The sequence below is a fragment of the Gracilinanus agilis genome, chromosome 1 (assembly GCF_016433145.1).
Source record: "Gracilinanus agilis isolate LMUSP501 chromosome 1, AgileGrace, whole genome shotgun sequence".
Classification (NCBI taxonomy): Eukaryota; Metazoa; Chordata; class Mammalia; order Didelphimorphia; family Didelphidae; genus Gracilinanus; species Gracilinanus agilis.
This window is the reverse complement of record NC_058130.1, coordinates 234,255,264-234,281,924: the sequence shown is the minus strand read 5'-3', so window position 1 is coordinate 234,281,924 and position 26,661 is coordinate 234,255,264. Positions and strand designations below refer to the sequence as shown.

The 26,661-nt window shown below is 34.9% G+C and overlaps 1 pseudogene; it reads left to right on the top strand.

Moving 5' to 3' along the window:
- LOC123250291 overlaps positions 1 to 26,661 on the top strand; it is a 65,864-nt pseudogene that overhangs the window by 24,760 nt on the left and 14,443 nt on the right.

Below are 26,661 nucleotides of genomic sequence, written 5' to 3'. Positions count from 1 at the left end.
ATATTGTTTGGAGGGTAATTATTTTTTTCATGTTTTTTCTTCATTTTATCTTATAACAAATTTCCATATAAGTTTTCCAAAGTTATATTATTCATGTTGTTTTCCTCCCTTCCTCCCTCCCTCCCTGCTATTTTAGTTGAAAAGCAATTCAATCTGGGTTATAGATGTATTATCAAGTAAAACATATTTCCATATTATTCATTTTTATAAGTGAATAATCTTATAAAATCAAAACCCCAACTCAAATAAACAAGTGATAAATCACATATTTTCTAATGCATTCATGCTCCAATAGTACTTTCTTTAAAGGTTTCACAAATTGGAGAGGAATTTTAGAGAGGTATCAGTTCCAGCCTTTACTCCACCATTCCATCAGGTAGTAAAAAGAAACACTTTTTAAATAAAATCATATTCTCTATAAAATTATCTTTCTTAGTTTATGACAGGGCAATTGCTAAAAGCTAGAAGAAAAAAGAAATGAATAAAATAAAAGATTTGTTTTATTAATTTCTGTATTAATTTATGGACTTTAGAGATACATCAAATTCAATGAGACATGAATAGTTCATCTTGTCTGTATTAAAATACCCTTCACTTCCTTTAAACCAAATTATAGTCAGTATTTGTTCGGTGATTACTTCCATTTTATTTATTTTTTCATAACAAATATGAGCTAAAATTCAAATATTCCTCATTTCATAAGAATTTAAACTCAGCTCAATGTAAAATGTTTACTAATATACTTTGTATCTTGAGATTTATAGTACAATCAAGTAAAAAAGAGAGGGATATTTTAATTTGCAAATTTTAAAGTAGCAATACCCTAATCTCCACCAGAAAACAAGAAAACATTCAGAATTATTTTCAATTTTATATGCGTATGTGCTTGTATCCACAGATGCACAGACACACTACATTCTTTTTTTTTAACTTAATATTTTATTTTTCTTAGGAAAAATTTCCATGCTTACATGATTCTTGTTTTTACTTTCCCTTTCATACCCCTTAACCTCCCGATATCCAATGTACATTTCCACTGGTTTTAACATGTGTGATCAATCAAGACTTATTTACATATTATTGATAGTTGCATTGGGTTGGTCATTTAGTGTCTACATCCCCAACCATGTCCGCATCAACCCATCTGTTCAAGCGGTTGTTTTTCTTCTGTTTCCACTCCTGCAGATCTTTCTCTGAATGTGGGTAGCATTCTTTTCCATAAATCCCTCAGAATTGTCCTGGGTCATTGCATTGCTGCCAGTACAAAAGTCCATTAAATTCAATTTTACCAAAGTGTATCAGCCTCTGTGTACAATGTTCTCCTGGTTCTGCTCCTTTCACTCTGCATCAATTCCTGGAGGTCTTTCCAGTTCACATGGAACAGCTCCAGTTTATTATTACTTTGAGCACAACAGAATACCATCACCAACATATACCACAATTTGTTTAGCCATTCTCCAATTGAAGGGGAACCCTTTGTTTTTTGGTTTTTTGCCACCACAAAAAGTACGGCTATAAATATTTTTGTATAAGTCTCTTTCTCTATGATCTCTTTGTGGTACAAACCCATCCATGATATGGCTGGATCAAAGGGAAGGTGGTCTTTTAAAGTCCTTTGAGAATAGTTCCAAATTGCCAGCCAGAATGGTTGGATCAGTTCACAACTCCACCAGCAATGCATTAATGTCCCAATTTTTCCACATCCCCATCAACATTAATTACTCTCCCCTTCTATCATTTTAGCCAATCTGCTAGGTGTGAGGTGATATCTCAGAGTTTTTTGATTTGCATTTCTCTCATTATTAGAGATTAAGAACACTTTCTCATGTGCTTATTGATAGTTTTGATTTCTTTATCTGAAAATTGCCTATTCATGTCCCTTGCCCATTTATCAATTAGAGAATAGCTTGGTTTTTTATACAATTAATTTAGCTCCTTATATATTTGAGTAATTAGACCTGTCAGAGTTTTTTGTTATAAAATTTTTCCCTGTTTGTTGTTTCGTTTCTGATTTTGTTTGCATTGTTTTTATTTGTAAAAAAACTTTTTAATTTAATGTAATTGAAATTATTTATTTTACATTTTTAATTATTTCTAACTCTTGATTGGTTTTAAAATTTTCCCTTTCCCATAGATGCAACAGGTGTACTATTCCATGTTCACCTAATTTTCTTATAGTTTACTTCTTTTTATTCAAACCATTCAACCATTCTGAATTTATCTTGCTTTACAGTTTGAGACGTTGATCTAAACCTAATCTCTCCCATATTGTTTTCCAATTTTACCAGCATTTTTTGTCAAATAGTGGATTTTTGTCCCAAAAGTCGGTTCTTTGCGTTTATCATAGACAGTCTTGCTTATGTCACTTAGCCCAAGTCTATTCCATTGATCCTCCCTTCTGTCTCTTAGCCAGTACCATATCGTGCTGATGACAACTGTTTTATAGTATAGTTTAATATTTGGTAATGGTAGGCCACCTTCCTTCACATATTTTTTTCATTATTTCCCTTGATATTCTTGATCTTTTGTTCTTCCAAATTAACTATGTTATAGTTTCTTCTAATTCAGTGAAAAAGTTTTTTGGTAGTTTGATAGGTATGGCACTAAAGAGCTAATTAATTTGGAAAGAATGGTCATTTTCATTATGTTAGCTCATCCTACCCATAAGCAATCAATGTTTATCCAATTCTTTAGATCTAGTTTTAATTGTTTGGATATTGTTTTGTACTTGTGTACGTATAATTACTGTATTTCTTTTGGTAGATAGATTCCTAAGTATTTTAAATTGTCTAGGGTGATTTTAAATGGTCTTTCTATTTCTAACTTTTGCTGCTGTGATATGTTCGAAATATATAGAAATGCTGATGATTTATGTGCATTTATTTTGTATCCTGCAACTTTGCTAAAGTTGTTGATTATTTCTATTAGCTTTTTAGTTGATTTTCTAGGATATTTTAAGTAGACCATCATATCATCTGTGAAGAGTGATAGCTTATTCTCCTCATTGCCCATTTTAATACCTTCAATTTCTTTTTCTTCCCTAATTTTTATTGCTGTGTTTCTAGTACAATATTAAATAATAGAGGTGATAATGGGCATCCTTATTTCACTCCTGATCTCATTGAGAAGGCTTCTAATTTATCCCCTTTGCATATGATGCTTGTTCATGGTATTAGATATATACTGTTTATTATTTTTAGGAAAGGTCCTTCTAATTCTATACTTTCTAGTGCTTTCAATCAGAAAGGATGTTGTATTTTGTCAAAGGCTTTTTCAGCATCTATTGACATAATCATGTGGTTTTTGTTGGTTTACTTGTTGATATGGTCAATTATGTGAATGGTTTTCCTGATGTTGAAGCATCCTTGCATTCCTGGCATAAATCCCACCTGATCATAATGAATAATCCTCATGATCACTTGCTGGAGACTTTTTTGCTAGTATTCTATTTAAGATTTTTGCATCTATGTTCATTAGGGAGATTGGTCTGTACTTTTCTTTCTCTGTTTCCAATCTACCTAGCTTTGGGATGAGTATCATATTTGTATCATAAAAGGAGTTTCGTAGAACTCCTTTGCTTATTATGTCAAATAGTTTGTATAGTATTGGAACTAGTTGCTCTCTGAATGTTTGATAGAATTCACTTGTGAATCCATTTGATCCTGGGGATTTTTTCTTAGGGACTTCTTTGAATACTTGTTCAATTTCTTTTTCTCATATTGGATTATTTAAGTATTCTAATTCTATTGTAAATCTAGGCAATTTATATTTTTGTAAATATTCATCCATATCTCTTAGATTGCTATATTTATTACCATATAATTGGGCAAAATAGTTTTTAATCATTGCCTTGATTTCCTCTCCATTAGAGTTTTCATCTGTGATACTGATGAATTGTTTTTCTTCTTTCCTTTTTTAAATTAGATTGACCAGTACTTTGTCGATTTTGTTTGTTTTTTTCAAAGTACCAGCTTCTAGTCTTATTTAACAATTCAATAGTTCTTTTAATATCAATTTTTTTGATTTCCCTTTTAATTTTTGTAATTTCTAATTGGGTTTTTAGCAGGGCCTTTGTAATTTGTTCCCTTTCTAGTTTTTTAATTCGCATACCCAGTTCACTGATCTTTGCCCTCTCTAATTTGTTAATATATGCACTCAAGGATATAAATTTCCCCCTGAGTACTGCCTTAACTGCATGTCACAGAGTTTGGTAGGATGTTTCATCATTGTCATTCAGTGCAAGTATTGATTGTTTCTATGATTAATTTTTTAACTAACTGGTTTTGGAGAATAATATTATTTAATTTCAAATTAGTTTTTGGTTTGCTTGTACATGTGCCCTTACTAATAATTATTTTTATTGCATTATCATCTGAGAAGGTTACATTTATTATTTCTGCTCTTTTGCATTAGTTTGCAATGCTTCTATGCCCTATTACATGGTCAATCTTTGTGAATGTACCATGTGTACCTGAAAAGAAGGTTTATTCCTTTTTGTCCTTATTTATTTTTCTCCACATATCTATTAAATGTAATTTTTCTAAAATTTCATTCACCTCTCTTATCTCTTTCTTATTTATTTTTGGTTTTATTTATATAGATCTGAAAGAGGAATATTTAGTTCTCCCACTAGTATGGTTTTACTATCTATTTCCTTCTTGAACTCTTCCAGTTTCCCTTTAGGAATTTGGATATTATACCATTTGGTGCATACATATTGAGCACCATTATTTCCTCATTGTCTATACTGCCTTTTATCAGGATATAATTACCATCCCTGTCTCTTTTAAGCATATCTATTTTAACTTTGGCTTTGTCAGAAATCATGATTGCCACTCCTGTCTTTTTTTTCTCATTTGAAGTCCAAAAGATTTTGCTCTATCCCTTTACCTTAAACCTGTGTAGGTCCACCTGCCTCATATGTGTTTCTTTTAGACAATATATGGTAGGATTTTGGTTTCTAATCCACTCTACTGTTTGATTCTGTTTTATGGGCGAATTCATCCCATTCACATACAGAGTTATAATTATCAGTTGTGTATTCCCTAACATTTTGGTATCCTCTCCTATTTCTACCCCTTCATCTTATGCTATTACCTTTTAAACCAGTGCTTTGTTTTAGACCAGTCCCCCTTGTCCCCTCCCTTGATTTATTTCCCTTTCCACCCCTTCCTTATTATGCCCCTCTTTTTATTTTTTAAGGTCTAATGAATTCCCTCCCTCCTATCCTCCCCTCACTTTTTTTGACCTACCCACTCCCCTGCTCCCCTTGGTTAATCCCTTCTGATTTTCTCAGTAGGGTTAGATTGAATTATATATCCCAATGAATATAGCTAATCTTCCCTCTCAGGATTAATTCTGCTGAGAGTAAGGTTTAAGTACCTCTTAATACTCTCTTCCTCTCTTTCTTATAATAGTATTCATCCCCTCCCCTTCCTATGCTCTCTTTGTGTGGTACAGTATATCCTATTTTTCTTATTCATTCAAGTTTCTCTTGGTGTCATCTACTATTCACCCCCCTCTTTTTCCCCGACCCCATCTCATCTTAGACCATTTAGTACTCCAACCTCTCTCTAGAAGAATAATTCTCCTAATTACTATAATGGTGAATACAGTTTTTGAAAGTGACACATAACATTTCTCCATATAGGAATACAAATAATTTGATCTTATTAAAGCCCTTAAAGAGGCAAATTTAAAAATCAGTGTTTTCCCTCTTTCCCCTCTGTTTCTTATTTACCTTTTCATGTTTCTCTTGTTTTTTTTTTGGTTGGATTTCAAACTTTCCATTTAGTCCTGGTCTTTTCTGTGCAAATACTTGGAAATCTTCTATCTTGTTGAATGCCCATACTTTCCCCTGGAAGCATATAGTCAGTTTTGATGGGGAGGTGATCCTTGGTTGTAGACCCAGTTCTCTTGCCTTTCTGAATATCACATTCCAAGTCTTGCAGTCTTTTAGTGTGGAGGCTGCCTGATCCTTGTGATCCTGATTGGTGCTCTTTGATATCTGAATTGTCTCTTTCTAGCTTCTTGTAAAATTTTTTCTTTTACTTGGAAGCTCTTGAATTTGGCTATTATATAACTGGGGGTTGTCTTTTCAGTGTTTAGTGTAGAGGGTGATCTATGGATTCTTTCAAAGTCTATATTGCCCTCTTGTTGTATGACTTCAGGGCAGTTTTTCTGAATAATTTCTTTTAGTATGGAGTCCAAATTTCTATTAATTTCAGCTTTTTCAGGAAGACCAATGGTTCTCAGATTGTCTCTTCTAGACCTGTTTTCTTGGTCTATTAACTTATCATTGAGATATTTTATGTTTCCTTCTATTTTGTCATTCTTTTGACTTTGCTTATTAATTCTCATTGTCTTCTGAGATCATTGGCTTCTAATTCCACAATTCTAGCCTTTAGAGACTGGTTTTCAGCTAAAATCTTTTGGTTTTCCTTTTCAGTCTGGTCTCTCTGGTTCTTCAAGGCTTCTAGTTGGTCATTTCTGGTCTTCAATTTGTGTATCAATTCATTTGATTTCTGAGCCTCACTTTCCAATTGTGAAATTCTGCCTTTTAAACTGTTATTTTCTTGCCAGATCTCTTCCATTTTTCTCATGATCTCAGATTTGAACTCTTCAAGATCTTGTTTCACATTTTCATTTTTTTGGGAAAATTTGGATGTCTTTAATTGTCCTCCTCTGTTTTCTGGGATTTTTTCTGTGCAGAAGTTATCAAGTGTTAGAGTTTTTTTTCTTTTTCTTCTTGTTTATTTCTTGGGCTTCACTTGGCATTATTGTGCTTTATCTGCCAGAAGTCTGAGTAAGGCAATCTTATTCTCTTTGCATGGAGGTAAGGAGCAGATTTTGCCTGAGGCTACTTTGTGAGTCTCCTGGTTTCTCTGGGGACGCTCCTAGGGTCTCTGGTCTAGCTGTTTTCAGGGTTCAGCCCCTGGGTTCCTAGCCAGCTGCCCAGAGCCCAGAACTTGGCCCACATTTGCTCCTTTACCTGGGGTTTTTCCCTGAGTCTGAGCAGGCTGGGTGCTGCTGCTGCCTCTCTCAGCTTCACTCCAGTGTCCAAAGTCTGAGTTTTCCAGCCTCCTTGGGTCTCTGGTCTAGCTGTTTTCAAGGTCAAGCCCCCATGGTCCTGGTCAGCTGCCTGGAGCCAGGAAATTGGCCCATGCTTGCTCTACCACCTGAGGTTTACCCCTGAGTCTTTGCATGCTGGGAGCTGCTGCTGCCTCTCTCAGCCCCACTCCTGTGTCCAAGGTCTGAGTTTTCCCGCTACCTGAAGTCTCATGTCTTGCTGCTCTCAGGGGCAAGCTTCTAGTGGTGCCAGTTAGCTGCTAAGGAGCTAGATTTTGTGCCCCCACTGGCTCTAACTCTGGAGTGCAGCCTCTGCCTCTGGTACTGTGGGTCGGGTGGGGGAGGGGTGATCCGCTAGAATTTTGATGGGACCTAATTCCCCCCCTCATAGTGTGGAAGTGCTCAAATCCCATGTACCTTCAATACTGTGCCCTATTGTGTGGTCCCGTCTTTCATCTGGATTTGTTTTTTTGTCCTTTGGAGGTACTCTATATCCATTGGTAAGGAGAGAAAGTAGACCTGCCTCTACTCTGCCACCATATTAACCTGGAAGTCCACACTACATTCTTAAAGATTCAAACTTTAATTTTCTATTTTTGACATTTCTTCTTCCATTTTCTATATTGAAATTTAAGAATTCCAATAGAATATTAAAAGTGATAAAAGGTAAATACTTTCTGTGTTTGCTATTTAAATACAAATGGTTAGATGAAAATAGCATAAATATTATCAGCCTCTGATTACCCATAGATTATCTGTTCTCTATGTTAAAGCTTTTCAAACTATAAGTCTCATTTTCTTGGGAAGTTGTGGCATAAATCTCGAGGATAAGTATTCATACAAAAAGATGGTAGGTAAAAAAGTCACCTCAATTTCTACCTCACGATAGATGGCAATAGGCAGAGAAATAGGATATGTCTAAAATAAAGCAAACATGATGTTTCTTATTTTCTCGCAACACTCCTCCAATCTGTCTTCTCTTAACTCTTTGAAACCTAAACTCTTTCAATCCTCTAAGCCAGTGATGGGCAAACTTTTTAAAGAGGGGGCCAAAGGAAAGGAAATGCTCATCTGTCAGTCTGTTTCTAAGGCAACTCTTTCTAAGTTTCATTGTATTGTATCCTACTCATTGTATTCATCAGATTAGGAATAATGTCACACAGCTGAATAGAACATTTCAGGGGGCCACATCTGGCCTGTAGGCCATAGTTTGTCCATCACTGTTCTAAGCCTTTGAGCCCTCAAACACAACTAGGTAACTGGACAGAAACAGAGTCAGGCCAGGATTTGGGAGGACCTGAATTCTGACACAGAAATTTTGTTACTGTGTGACAGTAGACAAGTAACTTAACCACAATTGCCCAGGGCTTTCTAGCTTGAAACTGATATTTGTATTGTGAAGGAAGTTATTGAGGGAACTTTGATTCTGTGGATAAAATCTAAACTCTGGTGTCCCCTTGGGTCAGCAGAAAATCCAGACAATGAGATCAGAGTCAGGCTGAATGTCCCTTGGGAAGTCCCCTAGACAATCTGGTGAAGGAGAAAGGGCAACAGTTGACTCACACTGGCTCAGGATGTGTGACATATGAGAATCAGTGGGCAGAGAGAATGTTAGATAGACTGAGGTCCAACTAGATTTCAGGCTCTTGGCTTCTTGAATGGAGATATATCAGATGCACTAGGCACTTGCTGTGGTAAGAGATTTAGGTCTTATTTAAATGGAGGCTATATAATAATACTTTCTTTAGGAATGATCTATAGTTTTGCTCTTCTTTTATCCTCTCCTTTCTAATTAATAAAAGTAATAAATCTACAGCCAGACTCCACATTATAATCATAATATTCTTGAATCTAAGACAGAAGGAAAAAGTTTTAAAAAGGCATTGGACCATCAGGCCATCTTACAAGGTACATATGCAAACAATAGTGGCCATGTGCAGGCCATTGGGAAAATTCCTCCTTCTTCAACAAGCATATCCCTCACTGTCTCCTAGTTACCTAGTGACGATAGCAGGCACCTCCTGAAGGGATGGGCTCTTTACTCTACAGAGTCAGAGAATGAATAATACCACTGCTTCCTATTTTTTCTTTTTGTGGTAAAATATAGTGAACCGTAGGACAAACAAGAATGAATGGACTATGAACTGTATCACAAATATTTCATCACTTTTTAACTTTTTCTATTTCTGAAAAGAGTATTATCATCTGTCTAATCAATGAGTGTTATTACTTCTTATCATTTCTGATTTCTCATTTTCTATCCTCATATCTAAGCAATATCAAAATTGCATTTCTACCTCAAGAACATCTCTTAAATCCATCCCTCTATTTCCATAAAAACTGGAACTATCATCATTCAAGTTCTCATTTCCAATCACCTGGACTGTTTCAATGGCCTAATAATTGGACCCTCTACCTCTATCCTCACTCCATCCACCCACCCACACATTTCATTCTATTGTCCACATATCTTTTAAAGTGATTTTACTTAATGCAAATATGATCACATTATTTCACTATTTGGTAAACTCCATTTCCCCTTTGTTGTCTTTAGCATTAATTATAAATAATCCTTGGGTATATAAAATATGACCTGACCACAATGTATTTTTCCAATCTCATTTTGTATAACTCTTTTTTAAATTCTCCTATATAGTCAAACTTGGATTTATTACTGTTTTCACCATATATAAAAATAGAACTATATTATTCAAATATGAAGAGGAAGTTAAGGTATAATACCATCAATTAACTGAAGTAAAGAGGAAAATTTACATTTAAAAATTACCTTTTCCATTGAAATCAGGAAAAAAAACACTTTTAGCTCATTATTTTGTTTTTTTTCTTTCATGGCATTTTATATAAAAGAAAAATAACTCCTGCTGAAAATCTGGTATCCTATGTGTTTTACTGACTATTAAAACCTTTTAAAATATTTATCATACATATTTGATAAAATAAATTATAAATTTACTTTTTTATCTAGTTTTATGTTAATCAAATTAATAAATAGCAATAATAATTACAATTTAGATGCTTGCTCTATTCCCTATGATATTGAAAGAGATTAAAAAGAATTGAATCTTATTCAATCTCATTCCTACCAAAATGCTTCTTCATAATATTTTTAAGAGTAAAAATGTTGTGTACCTTTAATATATATTTGAAAATATGTCATTTAATTTTCATCTCATCATATCTAAAATTTAATGATGTATATATTATACATTACATGTCTTAGAAGGTATGTAAATTCTTACAACAGTACATTTTTGAGTGTTATGTATGCATAATCATATACTAATGTGTGTATTCATTGAATCTATGCTTATATGTATAATATATACATATGTGTATTAAATATGTTCAAAATTCTTTTTTTAATGATAGCTATTCCTTATCAAAAATGTTTGAAGATTATAATTCCAGATTATTATATATATATATATATACAAATCAATTTTGTTCCTGACTCCATTACTATCAGATGTTTCTTTGAAGTTTTGTTCTACTAAGTTCAGAGGACAAACAATTTTTAATGTTAAGTTAAACCAAAAGAAATAATAATGAGGCAGTTAACAGGGAAAAAATTCATATGTTCTAATTACAAATACAATAAAATTCTAGTTTGGTGCTACTAATTCATATAAAACACAGAGGTTTACTATAAGTCAATGTGTAACAATCGTTTCAAATAAAAGTTGATCTTGAGGTTTATCACCAGATTTATAAGTATTTATTAGTAAAGAAAAAGAATGAAAAGAGAGAGAGAAGAGAGTTAAGATTTCAGACTCACTAATTTACGTAAGATCACATTCCAGATTTCAGCCCAGCTCAGTCCCCTCCATGCTGCACAGCTATTTACCAAGTGCCAGTCCAAAAAGTCAATCCTTTTAAGAGCAGAAGTAAAAAAGGCCCCTCTACTCTCCCCACATTAACCTTTTAAACCCCATTAAATTCATGGCAATATTGCACATTGATACTCATATTGCTGCCAGGGGACCCTAGCATATGACACATTACTCTCTGACACCTACGTCCTATCATTGGGGTACTGAAGATAGGTCCTCCAGGTAAGTTACTTCACGCACAATTCCATTCAGTTAAAATCCAATAATACATAGTAATGTTCATGCTTGTAACTCAAACATTATAAAGTTATAATGATACTAGATCTTTTTTCCCTTTATCCCACTAGTCTACATTTTCAACATATGATGCCTGATGAACTTCCAGGATTTGCTTTGGAAGTTATGCATGCAGAGAAATGTTCCTTATTACTTTGAAATTTCAATACATTAGTCTAAGAAAAATAAACACTGAAAACAAATAAGTATAGAATTATATCACTTCCAAGCTGCCAACTGTGTTTGTCTTGGATGTATATTTGTCTAAATAATGTCCTAAGTCCACACAATACTCATGTGTGGAGTATTAATTTGTATTAAAAATTTCAGGCTGCCTTTCCACCTACTCCTACATGCACCCAGGGTGCCCTCAGTTTTCTGCTTCATTGGCCAATGTGAGTGAGTAGCCGGCTCAAGAATGGCTGTGGTTGTGGAGGGAATCCAGACCAGAAAGAACTAAACAGAGACATATGAAGGAGAATTGGGTTATTTTGTTTGTCACCTCTCTGAGGAAGCTTGAACAAGTAGGAAATAAGGACGTTGAAAATGGAGACCTCCAGTACATCCAGAGATTTTAAGGAGTTGCAGAAGAAGCAAACTTCACTGATCAATTTCATCCAAAGCAACTCTAAGGTGATAGCTTTTATGAACTCTGCAATTGGTCAGTGCCTAGATAAACATCCCTTTGTTGTCTTAACCTTGCTGATGTTCCTTATGGTATTTGCCATCCCTACTGGATTCTTTCTGCTGCTTGTGCTTCTGATGTCTCTGGCTGCCTGTGTTGGGGTTATATAAGGAGAAGTGGTTGTAATTTCTATAGGTGGTCTCACTCTGCTGTGTGGCTTGGATTTCATATTACTGGCCATGTCTGGGACACTTAGCATGTGTTATGTGGTTCTCTCCAGCCTCACCAACTATTGGTTCTCTTTCAGCTCACTGAAGCATTAGTAAATCTTGGAAACAAGTGTCCAATGACTCTCCAGTATCCTGATTCCACCAGAAAAGACTGCGTGAAACCAGTGCTTTATCTTAAAGGCTTTAAGAGACATGATGTATATAAAACATTTGATTATGAATTTTTTCAGGGTATAATACTAATAGGAGAGGTAGGTGAACACCACTATAGAAATATTCTTTAGTATTTTCAGGGTTGATTGTTGCAGGATCCCTGGGAGAACAGGATTTTGAAGGATTCACAGGGTCCTTGGGTTATCAATATAATGAAGGCTTTATTATGGGGCTATACTCAAAAGAGTAGTATTGCCCACACTGGGAAATGTCATAACTCCCTCCCCTTCCCCAGTTCTCTTCCAAAGTAAAACTATAAGTAAAAGACTAAATAAAAACCCTTCCTGGACAGAGAGGTTGCTAGTATTCCAGAAAAGCCCAAACCTATGCCTCAGGTCTCAACATCTAAGAACCCAAATTGTATAAAAATGAGTGTTTGTTCATAGCAGATTGGCAGGTGTTTTTGTCCTCTTTCATTTGGAGTTGGGGAATGGGGAGAGAAAGAAACACAAATAATAACATTTAGGTACATCAAGAACCACTTATTCAAGACTGAAATTCTGCTATTGGAATTTAGTATTAAAGGTATTTGACTAAAAGGAATACACCCAATATTTCATGTACTGTTAATGTTTAATGGTTTATTTTAATTTTTTAAATTTTTATTTAGAATGTTTTTCCATGGTTACATGATTACATGATCCACCCCCCCTTAGCTCCTCTGCCTGCCCAAATCTGACAAGCAGTGTTAAAAAAAAAACCTATTTCCATGTTATTCATATTTGCAGTAGAATAATTCTTTAACATCAAAACCTCAATCACATCCCTATCACACTATATGGTCTATCATATATTTTTCTAATGCATTTCTGGTTCCACAGTTCTTTCTCTGGATGTGGATTGCATTCTTTCTCCTAAGTTCATCTGAATTGTCCTGGGTCATTACATTCCTACTGGTGGAAAAGTCCATTACATTCAATTGTGCCACAGTGTATCAGTACATTGTTCATTGATCAATTCCATCCTGAGTAACTTCAAGGTGAGACAGTGTTTTCCTGGTTCTGTTCCTTTCACTCTGTATCAATTGCTGGAGGTCATTCCAGTTTACATAGAATTCTTCCATTTCTTTATTCTTTTTAGCACAATAATATTCCATCACCAACATACACCATAATTTTTTCAGCCATTCCCCAATCAAGGGACATCCCCTCATTTTCTAATTTTTTGCCACTACAAAGAGTAGGACTACAAATATTTTTGTACAAGTCTTTTTCATTATTACAGTAGTACTATGGCTAGATCTTTCAGCATAGTTTGAAATTGTCCTCCAGAATGGTTGGATCAATTCATAACTCCACCAGCAGTGTATTAGTGTCCCAATTTTGCACATCCCCTCCAACATTTGTTGCTTTCCCTTGCTGCCATATTGGCCAGTCATCTAGGTGTAAGATGTTACCTCATAGTTGTTTTAATTTGCATTTCTCTAATCAGGAGAGATTTAGAACACTATTTCATGTGTTATTTATACTTTTGATTTCATCCTGTGAAAACTGTCTATTCATGTCCTTTGACCATTTGTTGATTGGGGAATGGCTTGAATTTTGTAGATTCTTTCCATGTAGACATATAAATATTTTTACCTTAATGAGTACCTTAATTTTTTTCTTTCTTATTTACCTTTCTGAGCTTCTCTTGTGTCTCATATTTGGCCTTCAAATTTTTTGTTTATGTCTGGCTTATTCCTAAGGAATGTTTGGAAATCTTCTATCTTACTGAATGACCATTTTTCCCCTGAAAGAGTGTACTTAGTTTTGCTGGATAGGTAACTGATTGTAAACCCAAACCTTTGGCTTTTCTGAATATCATATTCCATGCCTTCTGATCCTGTAATGTAGAAGTTGCTAGGTCCTGAGTAACCCTAATTGTAGCTCCATGGTATTTGAATGGTTTCTTTTTTGTTGCTTGAAATATTTTTCCTTGGCTAGGTGTCTCTTGAATTTGGCTATGAAATTCATGGAAGTTGTCAATTGAGGTTTTCTTTCTTTTAGGCAATCTGTGAATTCTTTCAATTTCAATTTTATTTTCTCATTCAAGGATCTCTGGGCAGTTTTCTTTGATACTTTCTTATAATATGATATCCACATTTTTTCTTCATCATGGCTTTTAGGTAATCCAATAATTCTCACATTGTCTTTCTAAGACCTATTTTCTAGGTCAGTTGTTTTTCATTAAAATATTTCATGTTTTACTCTATTTTTTATTCCTTTGATTCTGCTTTATTGTTTCTTGATTTCTCATGAAATTATTAATTTCTACATGGTCAATTCTAATTTTTAACACCTAGTTTTCCTCTGTCAGTTTTGGTTCCCCAATTTTTCAATTGGTCCATTTCTTCTTGAATCACTTTCATTTCTCTTCCCCACTTTTCCTCTACCTCTAATAATTGTTTTTGAAGATTTTTCTGAGCTCTTCCAGAATCTGTGTCCAATCCATATTTTTCTTTTGAACTTGGAGTATGTTTCCTTTGCTTTTGCTGTCCCCTTCTATGTCTGCACCTTGCTCTTTGTTTCCATAAAAAGTCTTTAGAGTTAGGTGTTGTTTTTTTTTAAAACCCTTGCACTTCGGTGCATTGTCTCATAGGTGAAAGATTGGTAAGGGTGGACAATGGGGGTCAAGTGACTTGCCCAGGGTCACACAGCTGGGAAGTGGCTGAGGCCGGGTTTGAACCTAGGACCTCCTGTCTCTAGGCCTGACTCTCACTCCACTGAGCTACCCAGCTGCCCTGTTTTTTATTGTTTCCTCATTTTTCCTAGCTAATTAAAAGTAGGCTCTATTTTTTAGGGAGTTGGGGTACCCTCTTAAACTTCAGTCCTACCTTAGTATTAATTTTGGCTTATTTTCTGGGTTGTTAGTAGTTTACCAGATGGTCTGAGGGCTAAGAGCTCTGAGAGTCCCTTCCCCCTGCTGATTCAATTGACCCTTGAGATGCTGATAGCTTAAAGACATTCCTCTGGCTTGAGTGTAAGCTTTTGATCTCACTCTGAACTTGATCAGGTCAATTGCTGATCATATTCTAGCCCCAGGCTTAGGCTCTTGTTTTTGGTCTCAAGGTGTTCTTGATTCAATCAGGCACACCCTTGATTACCCTGTCCTAGACTTCCACCCATAGTTTTTGGCAAAAAGATCCCTGGGAGGCTTCCCCTGAGAATTCTGTCCTCCATCCAAACCGTTGATTATGTTCTCACCAGAAACCCCAATGGAATTCCTGGCTTCACTCTGGGCCTACACAGATCAGCCCCATTCAACTCAGATTGCCTTAAACTGTGACTGTGGGATTCTTTACAGGATGAAATTTAAAGGGGTGTTAGTTGGCTTTGACTAGTAATTGCCAGACAGGATCTTAGGGTATGACTTAGCTTGGGTTTAAGTTTGGAACCTGTGAGAGCAGATGTGTGGGGCAATGAAGGGTGTGGCTTGCTCTTCACTTGTTGCTATGCCTCCTGTTAACTCTGCTCCCCTCTCACCTCAGTACCCCAGATGATCTCTGCCTACGTTTTTTTAAAGTTGTTTTCCTCTGTCTCTGTTAGTTCTTTCACTCCTATATTCATTTTGTGGTGATATTTTACTCTTGGTAAGAGAGAATTTTCATTTTGAAATTGCACACTGCTGCCCTTGTAACACATCCATCTTGGTTCAAACCTCATATGTCTCTTTTTCATGGTTTATTTAAAAAATTCACATAGTGGTTTACACAAACATGAATGAGTCAAATAATTACAAGAAAAGAGAGACAGAGACATAGATACAGAGACACACAGACAGAGACAGAGAAAACTTGAGTAAAATCTTATAGTTAAGTAGGGATTTTAAAGACACAGAGGGAGTGAGAAGTTTCCAGAGATGATGAAGAGCTTGTTCAAATGTAAAGTGATGAAATGAAATTTCTTTTAGAGAAAACCATAAGCAGATCTGTTTGACTAGAATGTTGAAGAAATCAAGGTGAATAATGTAACAGATTTGCAAAGATAGTTTGGAATAAAACTGTGCAAGATTTTAAAAGAAAAGCAGAAGGATTTTTATTTCATTTTATAGCCAAAAGGGAATAACAGTAACTTCTTGAGGAAGAGAAAGAAAGATTCCCATTTCCTCCATCCTAAAAAACATAAAATAGAGGCACTGTGCCTTGTTGACTGAGAATTTAGAGAAACCAACCTGATATCTAATAAATTATCCTCCAAAATATGACATAACTCCTCAAAAATTTGTTGGGACAGAAGAACCCATAAAAAGAGTGAAATAATTAAACTGCCTAAAACAATTTAGAAGGCCAAAAGGTCTACTCTACCAGGGTGGAAGTGAAACAGTATGCCAATGCAGGCCCTACCATAGCAATATGCCCTTGGAATAGCTTAATTTGCAGCAAAGGTTTATGTAGCTCTCAGCAACAGATGGTAAGGGTGTTGGACAACAGCTTAGAAGGATATTACATGTGTTCCTTTGTTGGCTCTGGGTGCAAGACTTTTCATATTTCCCATAAGTCTAAACAGGTTGCTATTCTTGGGCAAAGTCTCAAAGTGAGGAGGAAAACTAGCACACGCTAGCACTTGTGGCTGCAGAGAAAAAAAGGTCACAATGCTGAGGAAATATAGTCGTGTTTTTTCACAAATCCGAGCAGGGTTTCCATACCTCCTTAGAAGAACTGATAATAGAAAAATCCCCAAAGCTACCCCTGAATGCAGGTGCACAAAAAACCCAAAGTTTGGAACAGAGCTCCCTTTATCCTGGTTACAGAGCCCAATTTAACAATTTGTTTGAAATTCAAAGAAAAGAAAAAGTCTGTGAAATGAGAGAACAACAACAATAACAAAAGAAACTCAACTAGAAAACTTATTATGAAGATAGGAAAGACCAAAATACAAGCACAGAAGAACACAGACAATGTTGCTTCATCCAAAGTCTCCAAGAAAAATAGGAATTTCTCTCAGGCCCAAAATGAATTAATGGAGGAGCTAATGAGAGGAGTTAAAAAGCAAATAAGACAGGCAGAAGAAAAATAGGGGAAGGAAATGAGAATGATACAAGAAAATCATGAAAAGAGACTCAACAGTTTTGGTAAAGGAGGCACAAAAATATGCTGGAAAAACCCAATACGTAAAAAAACAACAACAACAGAATAGACCAATAGGTAAAAGAGTTACAAAAATGCAATGAAGAGAAGAACTGCTTAAAAATCAAAATTAGCCAAAAGGCAAAAGATATATAAAAAATCACTAAAGAAAAAAACATTTCTAAGAGATAGAATAAAGTATATAGAAAAAGAGGTACAAAAATCCACTGAAGAAAAGAACTCTTTAAAAAGTAGAACCGGCCAAAATGAAAAGGAAATACCAAATTTCACTCAATAGAATTATTCCTTAAAAATTAAAATTGGTCAAATCGAAGCTAAGGACCACATAAGACATAAGGAAACAATCAAACAAATTCAAAAGAGTAGAAACAAAGTAGGATAAAAGGTCAACTATTTCACTGGAAATGTGCTAGAAAATAAATTCAAGACAGATAATCTAAAATTTATTGGATTACCTAAAATATATGATAATAAAAAATATCTTTGATATATTTAAAAAACAAAAACAATGTAGTCAAAATCAGAAGGGAAACAACAAATTGGGGAAAAATTTTATAACGAAAAACTCTGACAGGGGTCTAATTACGCAAATATACAAGGAGTTAAAGCAATTGTATAAAAAATCAAGCCATTCCCCAATTGATAGGTGGGCAGGAGACATGAATAGGCAATTTTCAGGTAAAGAAATCAAAAGTATCAATAAGCACATGAGAAAGTGTTCCAAATCTCTAATAATTAGAGAAATGCAAATCAAAACAACTCTGAGGTATCACCTCACACCTAGCAGATTGGCTAAAATGAAAGAAGGGGAGAGTAATGAATGCTGGAGGGGATGTGGCAAAATTGGGACATTGATGCATTGCTGGTGGAGTTGTGAACTGATCCAACCATTCTGGCTGGCAATTTGGAATCATGCTCAAAGGGCTATAAAAGAATGCCTGCCCTTTGATCCAGCCATACCATTACTGGGTTTGTACCCCAAAGAGATCATAGATAAACAGACTTGCACGAAAATATTTATAGCTGAGCTTTTTGTGGTGGTAGAAAACTGGAAAAGGAGGGTGTGTCCTTCAATTGGGGAATGGCTAAACAAACTGTGGTATATGTGGGTGATGGAATACTATTGTGCTAAAAGGAATAATAAACTGGAGGAGTTCCAGGAGAACTGGAGAGACCTCCAGAAACTGATGCAGAGCGAAAGGAGCAGAGCCAGAAGAACATTGTACACAGAGACTGATACACTGTGGTAAAATCAAATGTAATGGGCTTCTGTACCAGCAGCAATACAATGACCCAGGACAGCTCTGAGGGATTTATGGTAAAGAATGCTACCTACATTCAGAGGAAGAACTGCAGGAGAGGAAACATATAAGAAAAACAACTGCTTGAATGCATGGGTCAGGGTGGACATGATTAAAGATGTGGACTCGAAACCACCATACCAATGCAACTACCAACAATTTGGAAATAGGTCTTGATCAAGGACACATGACAAAACCAGTGGAAACGTGCATCGGCCATGGGTGGGGGGAGTGCGGGGGGTGAAGGGGAAAGTAGGAGCATGAATCATGTAACCATGTTAAAAATGAATATTAATAAATGTTTAAATTTAAAAAAAATTATCAAGGAAAATGACCCCGATAGTCTAGAGTCAGAGGGAAAAAGAGAAATTGAGAGGATACACTAATCACCTCCTGAAACAGATCCCAAAATGTTACTTCCCAGAAATAGGATAGCCAAATTCCCAAACTCCAAGGTCAAAGAGAAAACATTGCAAGCAGACAAAAAGAATAAATCAGATATCATGTAACCAAAGTTATTATCCTGATAATACAAGGTTTAGCACTTTTAAAATTAAAGGGTCAGTAGGACTGAAATATGATATTCCAGAGGCCAAAAAAGCTAGGACTTCAAACAAGAATCAACCAGAAAAAACTAAGCATAATCCTTCAGGGGAAAAATGGGTACTCAATGAAATAGATGACTTTCAAAATTCCTGATGAAAAGATCAGTACTGAGTGGAAAATTAGTCTATCAGATAGAGTACTCAAGAGAAGCATAAAAAGGCAAACAAAAAAGAGAAATCACAAGACCTTCAATAAGATTAAACTGTGTATATCCCTACATAGGAAGATGATTCTTGTAACTCCAAAAGACTTTTTCATTAGGGCAATTAGAAGTATACATAGACAGAGGACGAGGTGTGAGTTGAATATAATGGGATACCATAAAAAAGTAAATTAAATTAAGACACAATAAAGAGGAATACATTTGGAAGAGGGGGAAGGTAAAAAAAAGAATATTGTTAATTATTGCACATAAAAGAGCCAGGAAAGACCTTTTAAAGTGGAGAGGAAGATGAGAGAGATGAGGAGGGGAGTGTGTGAACTTTACTTTCATTAGAGTTGGATCAATGAAGGAAGAACATATCCAATCAATTGAGTATAGAAATCTATCATATCCTACAGTAAAATAGGAGAGCAAGGGCATAAGAGTAGGAAAGTCAGGATGTTAAAAATGAGGGCAAATTAGGAGAGGTAGATGTCAGAAATTAAAGAGGGGAAATATGATTGATACTAATAGACTAATCAGAATGGTGCAATTTTTTTTACAAGTTTCTACTAAAGGCCTCATTTATTGTATACATAAAGAAATTACTTGAATATATAAGAATACAAGAAATTCCCAAATTGATAAACTATCAAAGGATATGAACACCAGTTCTCAGACAGTCTTTAGAGCTCTCTGTAGCCATGCAAAAATATCTAAATTACTATTAATTAGGTAGATGCATACCTCACAACTATCAGACTGACTATTATGAAAGAAAAGGAAAATGCTAAATTTGGAGAGAATGTAGAAAGATTGAGACAGTAATAAACTGTGGGAAGACTTGTGAACTGAATCATTATGCTTGAGAGCAATGGGGACCTGTGCCTAAAGGCACATATCCTTGAACTCAATGATAGCATTACTAGGTTTCTATCCCAAAGAGAGTTTTTAAAAGGCAGAAGGATCTATATGTACAAAAATATATGAAGTAGTGCTTTTTTGTTGAGGTCAAGAATTGGAAAATGAGAAGATAATCATCAATTAGGGATTGATTGATTAAGTTGTAGTATATGATTGTAATGGGATACTATCATGCTGTAAGAAATTATGAATAGCAGGAGCTAAGAAGAAAAAAAAACTTTAAAGACTAATGCAAACTGAAGCCAAGTGAAATAAACAGAACCAGAAGAACATTGTGCACAGTGACAGGAATACTGTACAATGAAGAAATGAATAACTAAGCTGGACTCATGATCAAATATATCATCTGCTTCCAGAGAAAGAACTGATGGAGTCTGAATCCAAACTGAAAATAATTTATTTCACTTTCTCAATTTTTTTTTGCTCGAGTTGCCTTCCACAACAGGGTTAATATGGAAAAAATGTTTTACATAATTGTACATGTAAAATCTATGTGAAATTGCTTACCATCTCAGTGGTATGGAATGTGGAAGAGAAGGGAGAGGGAAGAAAATCATTGAAGATTCATTATTTTGAAAATGATGGCAATTCTTTTTTGCCTTTAATGGGGGGGGTAAAATAAAAATTAAGAAATAAATAAAATAAAACCCTCTTTAATACATTCATCCCTGGTAGCTATCATTCCACATCTCATCTCCCTTTTGTGGCAAATTTCTTTGACAATGCCTTATACAAAAGGTGCCTACAATTATTTTCCTCTCACTCTCTTAATTCTATGCAGTCTGTCTACTGATCTCACAATTCAAACCAAATTGTTTTCTTCAAAGTTTCAGTCTCTTAAAATCTCATGGCCTTTTCTCAATCTTCATTGTTCTTGATCTCTTTGTAGCTTTTTAATATTTACCCTCTTTACCTTGATACTTCCTTTTCCCTTGGTTTTCAGAAAAAATCATCTGTTTGTCCTCCTATTCATTTTAGTATTCCTTTTCAATATCCTTTGCTGGATGTTCATCCAGGTCACACCTACTAATTATGAATGACCCACAAAGCTCTATTCTTGACCCCTTCTTTTCTCTATAAAGTATTTTATGTTTAAATAATGCATAATCTGTTTTTTAAACTCCATAAAATATAAGTATAGAAGTATTTTTTAAAACTTAGCATTTTATTGAAGGGGCAATGCACTAGCTTTTTGAGTAAATTAAGGAGAAAAGCAAAGGTTACACCATTCCCCAACTATTATTTGAAACATTTGACAGAAATCCTAGTAATAACAACAGAAGAAGAGAAAGTTAGAAATTCGATTTGGATAAAGGGTTGGTAATAGGGGAAATAATTAGCAAGGAAAATCAATGTCTAATAGGAATAACAGAGCCCTATTTCTCCATTCAGTTTCAAGATAGTAAAATGTACTCAACTCTATTCCAGTTCAGTCCACTCTTATCCAGGCTCAGGCTACCTCTAGAGCCAGTTGCTTTAGAGGAGAAGACAAGGACAGAAACCGAAAAACAAGGATCCCTTTCCAAATCTGAGGTATCAAGGTCAGGGAAAAGGCCCTCACAAATCAGGTCTCCAAGTTACTAATAATTACTCATAATCTCACCACTATTCAGTTTAACTCTGAAAGGCAGGGAGATTGAGGTCCAGAAAGGAAAGAGAATTCCCTGAAGTCACCCAATGGACATGGAAAGAGGTAAGGCTACAACTCAGATATGGAGTCTCACAGCAATCTTGGAGAGTGCTTAAGCCCAGGATCACTTTTAACTCCTTGAAGTTGTTCACTGTCTGGGCAGGAAAAAGGAATAGCACCTCCTCTCCAGGACCCTGGAGTGGGGCTGAGCTCCTCTCTAGATTCATTTCTTCCCTATGATGTAGAGGATATTTTGATTAATATTTGACAGGAAGCTAGTTGGCCTGGATAGAATTTATCCTTTGAAAGACACAGTAAGGTCTGGCACAGGTTGGACTGGAAGGAGGGGGGTCTACTCCTGGGATTCCTTGTCAGTTTCTATCTCTTCTGGATCTCCAGAAGTGAAATGGAGTGCATTTCTTTTTTATCTCCTCATCAGCAACCCTAGATACAATGATCATCTCCATAATTGTGATTTTCAAGTGTATTAATTCAGTGCTAACCTCTTTGATGACATCAAGTATCTCATTTCCAGAAACCTATTCCATATATGGAATTGCATGTGTTACAAACATCTTAAAGTCAAACTTTCCAATATTTTTCAATTTCATTATATTTCCCTTAAATTCTTCTCCTTATCTCATTCTGTCTATTATTTTTGAAGGCATGCATAACCCTGTTGTCTCTCCATTAAATGGTGAGTTCCATGAGAATAGGAACTATCTTTTGTCTTTCTTTGTAGACCTAGTATTTTGCACAGTTACTGACACATAGTAGGTATTCAATAAATATATATTAATTGATCAATGTTTAGACATTGTTTTTTGAAGTGCTAACTATGTAAATTTACCTTTATTTCGGAGGATTTGTTGGTGATGAGGAAGACTGTAAGAGGAGAGATTAATCATGAGAATTAAAATCGCTTATATTACCCTTTATGTCCAAATCATGTACCCATTTTGACCTTTTCTTTGTATAAAGTGTGAGATATTGATCTATACCTGGTTTCTGTCAAACTGCTTACTAGTTTTCCCAGAAATTTTTGTCAAATAATGATTTCTAATTCCAAAAATTTGGATATCTCCATTTTTCAGACATTAGATTACTATATTCTTTTGCTACTGTGTATTGTGTTCCTAAGCTATTCCACCATTCTATCAATCAATTTCCTATTCATTTCCAGATTGTTTTGATGATTACCATTTTGCAGTACTATTTGAGAGATCAGGCACAGCTAAGTCACCTTCCTTCACATATTTTTCATTGATCCCCTTGATATTCTTGACCTTTTGTTCTTTCAGATGAATTTAATTTTTTCTATCTTCATAAGATACTTCTTAGAAATTTGATTGATATGGCACTGAATAAGTAAATTAATTTATGTAGAATTATTCTTTTTATTATATTGGGTTGGTTTATCCATGGAAGTATTCCTTCTAATTACCATATTGCCATGTCAATGAGACATCCAAGTGATGTAACGAAAAGGAAAACTGTCATAAATATACACTTTATTTCTTTATTATTATTACCTTAGTCAAGTTAATTCTCCAATCATAGTTTGGAGGGAATATCATATGAAAATCAACATAGCAATTGTAATATCATTTTATAGATTTGTTTCACTGTGAACTAGTCTAACACTTTAAGAATATTCATAAGCCAAGAATTTGACTTTCTTACTATTTTCTATATTGTATTTCACTCCAGTTTCATTACCATAACTAGATGAAATGGTAGTTAATTTTTTTTCTTTTTCATTGTCATGCAAAACACAATTATATATTGGTCAATGTTGTAAGAGCAAATTTATACATAGTCAAAACCACAAAATAAAACCATAAATACACTGATATGAAAGATGACTCCAACAGATTTTTCTTTGGTGGTGAATAGCTTTCTGCATCATAAACTTTTCAGGATTATCTCAGATCACTATATTACTAAAAGTAGCCGAGTTTTCACAGATAATCATCATCCAATATTGTTACTGTGTACAATGTTCTCCCAGTTTTTGTTTTATTTCACTCTGCATCAGTTCCCACAGATCTTTCCAGCTTTTTCTGAAATCATCTTGTTTATCATTTCTTATACCAGAGTAGTATTCTATTACCAACATCTACCACAGTTATTCCTCAATTGATGGACATTTCTTCAATATCCAATTTCTTGCCACCACAAAAAGAGCAGCTATAAATATTTTTGTACAATTATGTCCTTTCCCCTTTTTATTATCAATTTGGGATACATATCCAGTAATGATATTATCACATCAAAGGTAAACATAGTTTTATAACCCTCTCGGTATAGTTTCAAATTGTCCTCCAGAATCTTTGGATCAGTTCACATTCTTTAACATCAATGCATTATTGTCCCAAATTTGTCACATCTCCTCCAATATTTACCACTTTTCTTTACTATTATATTGGTTAATCTAATAGGTGTGAGGTGGTACCTCGTAGTTGTTTTAATTTGCAGTTCTTTAATCGAGAGGAATTTAGAACATTTTTTATTTGATTATTAATGGCTTTGATTTCTTCATCTAAAAATTGCTTGTTTATATCCTTTGACCATTTTTAGTTGGAGATTGGCTTATATTCTTAAAATTGTTACTAAGTTATTTGTAAATTTGAGAAATTGGACTTTTATCAGAGAAGTTGGTTATAATTTTTCCACAGTTTGTGGTTTCCCTTCTAATCTTGGTTTTTTTTATATAAAAAAGTTTTGTTTATACAAAAGCTTTTTAATTAAAAAATGAAAATTATTAATCTTACATATTGTAATTTTCTATATATCATGTTTGGTCATAAATTCTTCCTTTATCCAAAGATCTGCCAGGTAGACTATTCTTTGTTTCCCTAATTTGGTTATGGTATCATTCTTTATATGTAAATCATATTCCATTTTTGACTTATCTAGATATAGAGTGTAAGACATTGGTCTATACATAGCTTCCGCCATACTGTTTTCCAACTTTCCCAGCAGTTTTTGTTGAAGAGTGTTATGTTGATCTTAACAGATATTTAGGAAGCTGAAGTGTTGGCCAGAAACCAGAAACCGGAAAGACTCATTCCTCCCACACACACAGGCTTGAGTGATAAGGGAGGGGCATAAACTGGCTCAGTGCTCCTTCTCCCCCCTCCCAACAAGCAGTTAGAAATCATTTAGAAATGGAGGTTGATCATATAATTTCTGGGAAGGCTAGGAAAAGCTTTCTCCTTAAGATGTTTACTTTCTCAACTTATTTCCCCACAGGTTTGACTAGGAAAGACAGGAGAAGCTTGATGTTACTATCAGGGACAGAACGAGGATCTGACTTCTTGGGCTGGCAACTGAAAGGAACCAAGCTTTATGGAGGAAGTGAGTATTCCCAAATAAATAGCCAGGCACAGCTACTTCAAAGATGAAGTTTTACTGATAAAAGAGGAAGGGGAAGGAAGGGAAGGCTTTCAAGGATTGTGATAAGATCTGGGAAGCCCTGAACTGTTAGGTAGAAATAGCCCCCGCCACCTCCCCCCACAGGAGGGAGTGGCAGACTTTATAACTATCCTGCCCTCAGAACCTATAATTATCACTTCTAATATCTAAAATAACTAAATTGTAAAAAAATGCTATTGCAGGAAAGTTCTAGTTAAGCTAAACAGGCTAGGAGCAGTGAAGTACCTAAATGGCTTTTGCCACAGGCCACCAAAGCTATCCAGAACTGGGCTCAGCAAACAGAGTGACCTGCTCATTTCAACCCCCAGGAATCAACTGTCCCTAACTGCTTTAAACTGTCCCCTCACCCAGAGATCTCCAGGGGGTTCCCCTGGAATTCTGGGTGAGACTTGACCCTGTATCTTGCAGGAATTCCACCCTGCCATTTTCCATGTTACAAGAATGAGTTCTTACTACCCTTATTCCATGTCTCAGCTCCAAAGAATCAACAATTGGTACTAGACTTCAAAATATTCTATATCAGCTTAGCTCCCTGTAGTGGAAAATTCCTATGGTCAAGTAATCTACCAGATCCACCAGATTCAGCTTCCTCAAAAGCACGTATTATATGTGTACTAAACATTCCAAACTAAAGAAGCATTTACTAAGCACTTTCTATTAACCACTATTATTATTAACCACTATTAATATTAACTAGCTCTTAACTACTGTGCTAGACACATGATAAAAAGAAAGGCAAAAAGTATCCCTGATATCAATAGATTCACATTCTAATAGAAATAAGCAAGGCAGACATATAAGAAAAATTTTCCTATCTCTTGTATTCTGGAGCTATTAAAGATATTGTTGTAAATAGATTATTTATTCTTTTAGGACTTCCCTTAGGTATTTCTTCCCTTTTCTCACGGTAATGAAGAAGCTACATGGTGAAGAAGTTTGATGCATTTCACTATTCTATGAATATGTCTACAATATATCTGTTTGAAAGAACTATTTGGTAGAAGTAATTACCTCCTTAATAGAAGTATCCAACTAATCAGTTTAGCATAGAAAATATGAGGCAAAAATCACACATTGATCATCTCCCTTTTCAATGTTTGACACACTTCCAAAGAGTCTTTCTTTATTTGTCTCTGGTTTTGTTTTGTTTTCTTAATGTCCATTCATATTCACACTGCTTCTACTTAGGCTATGGCTCAGAAACCACTTCTACATTCTAACTCCTACTGCCTTGAATTCTAATACATTATATATATATATATATATATATATATATAATGTATTAGAAT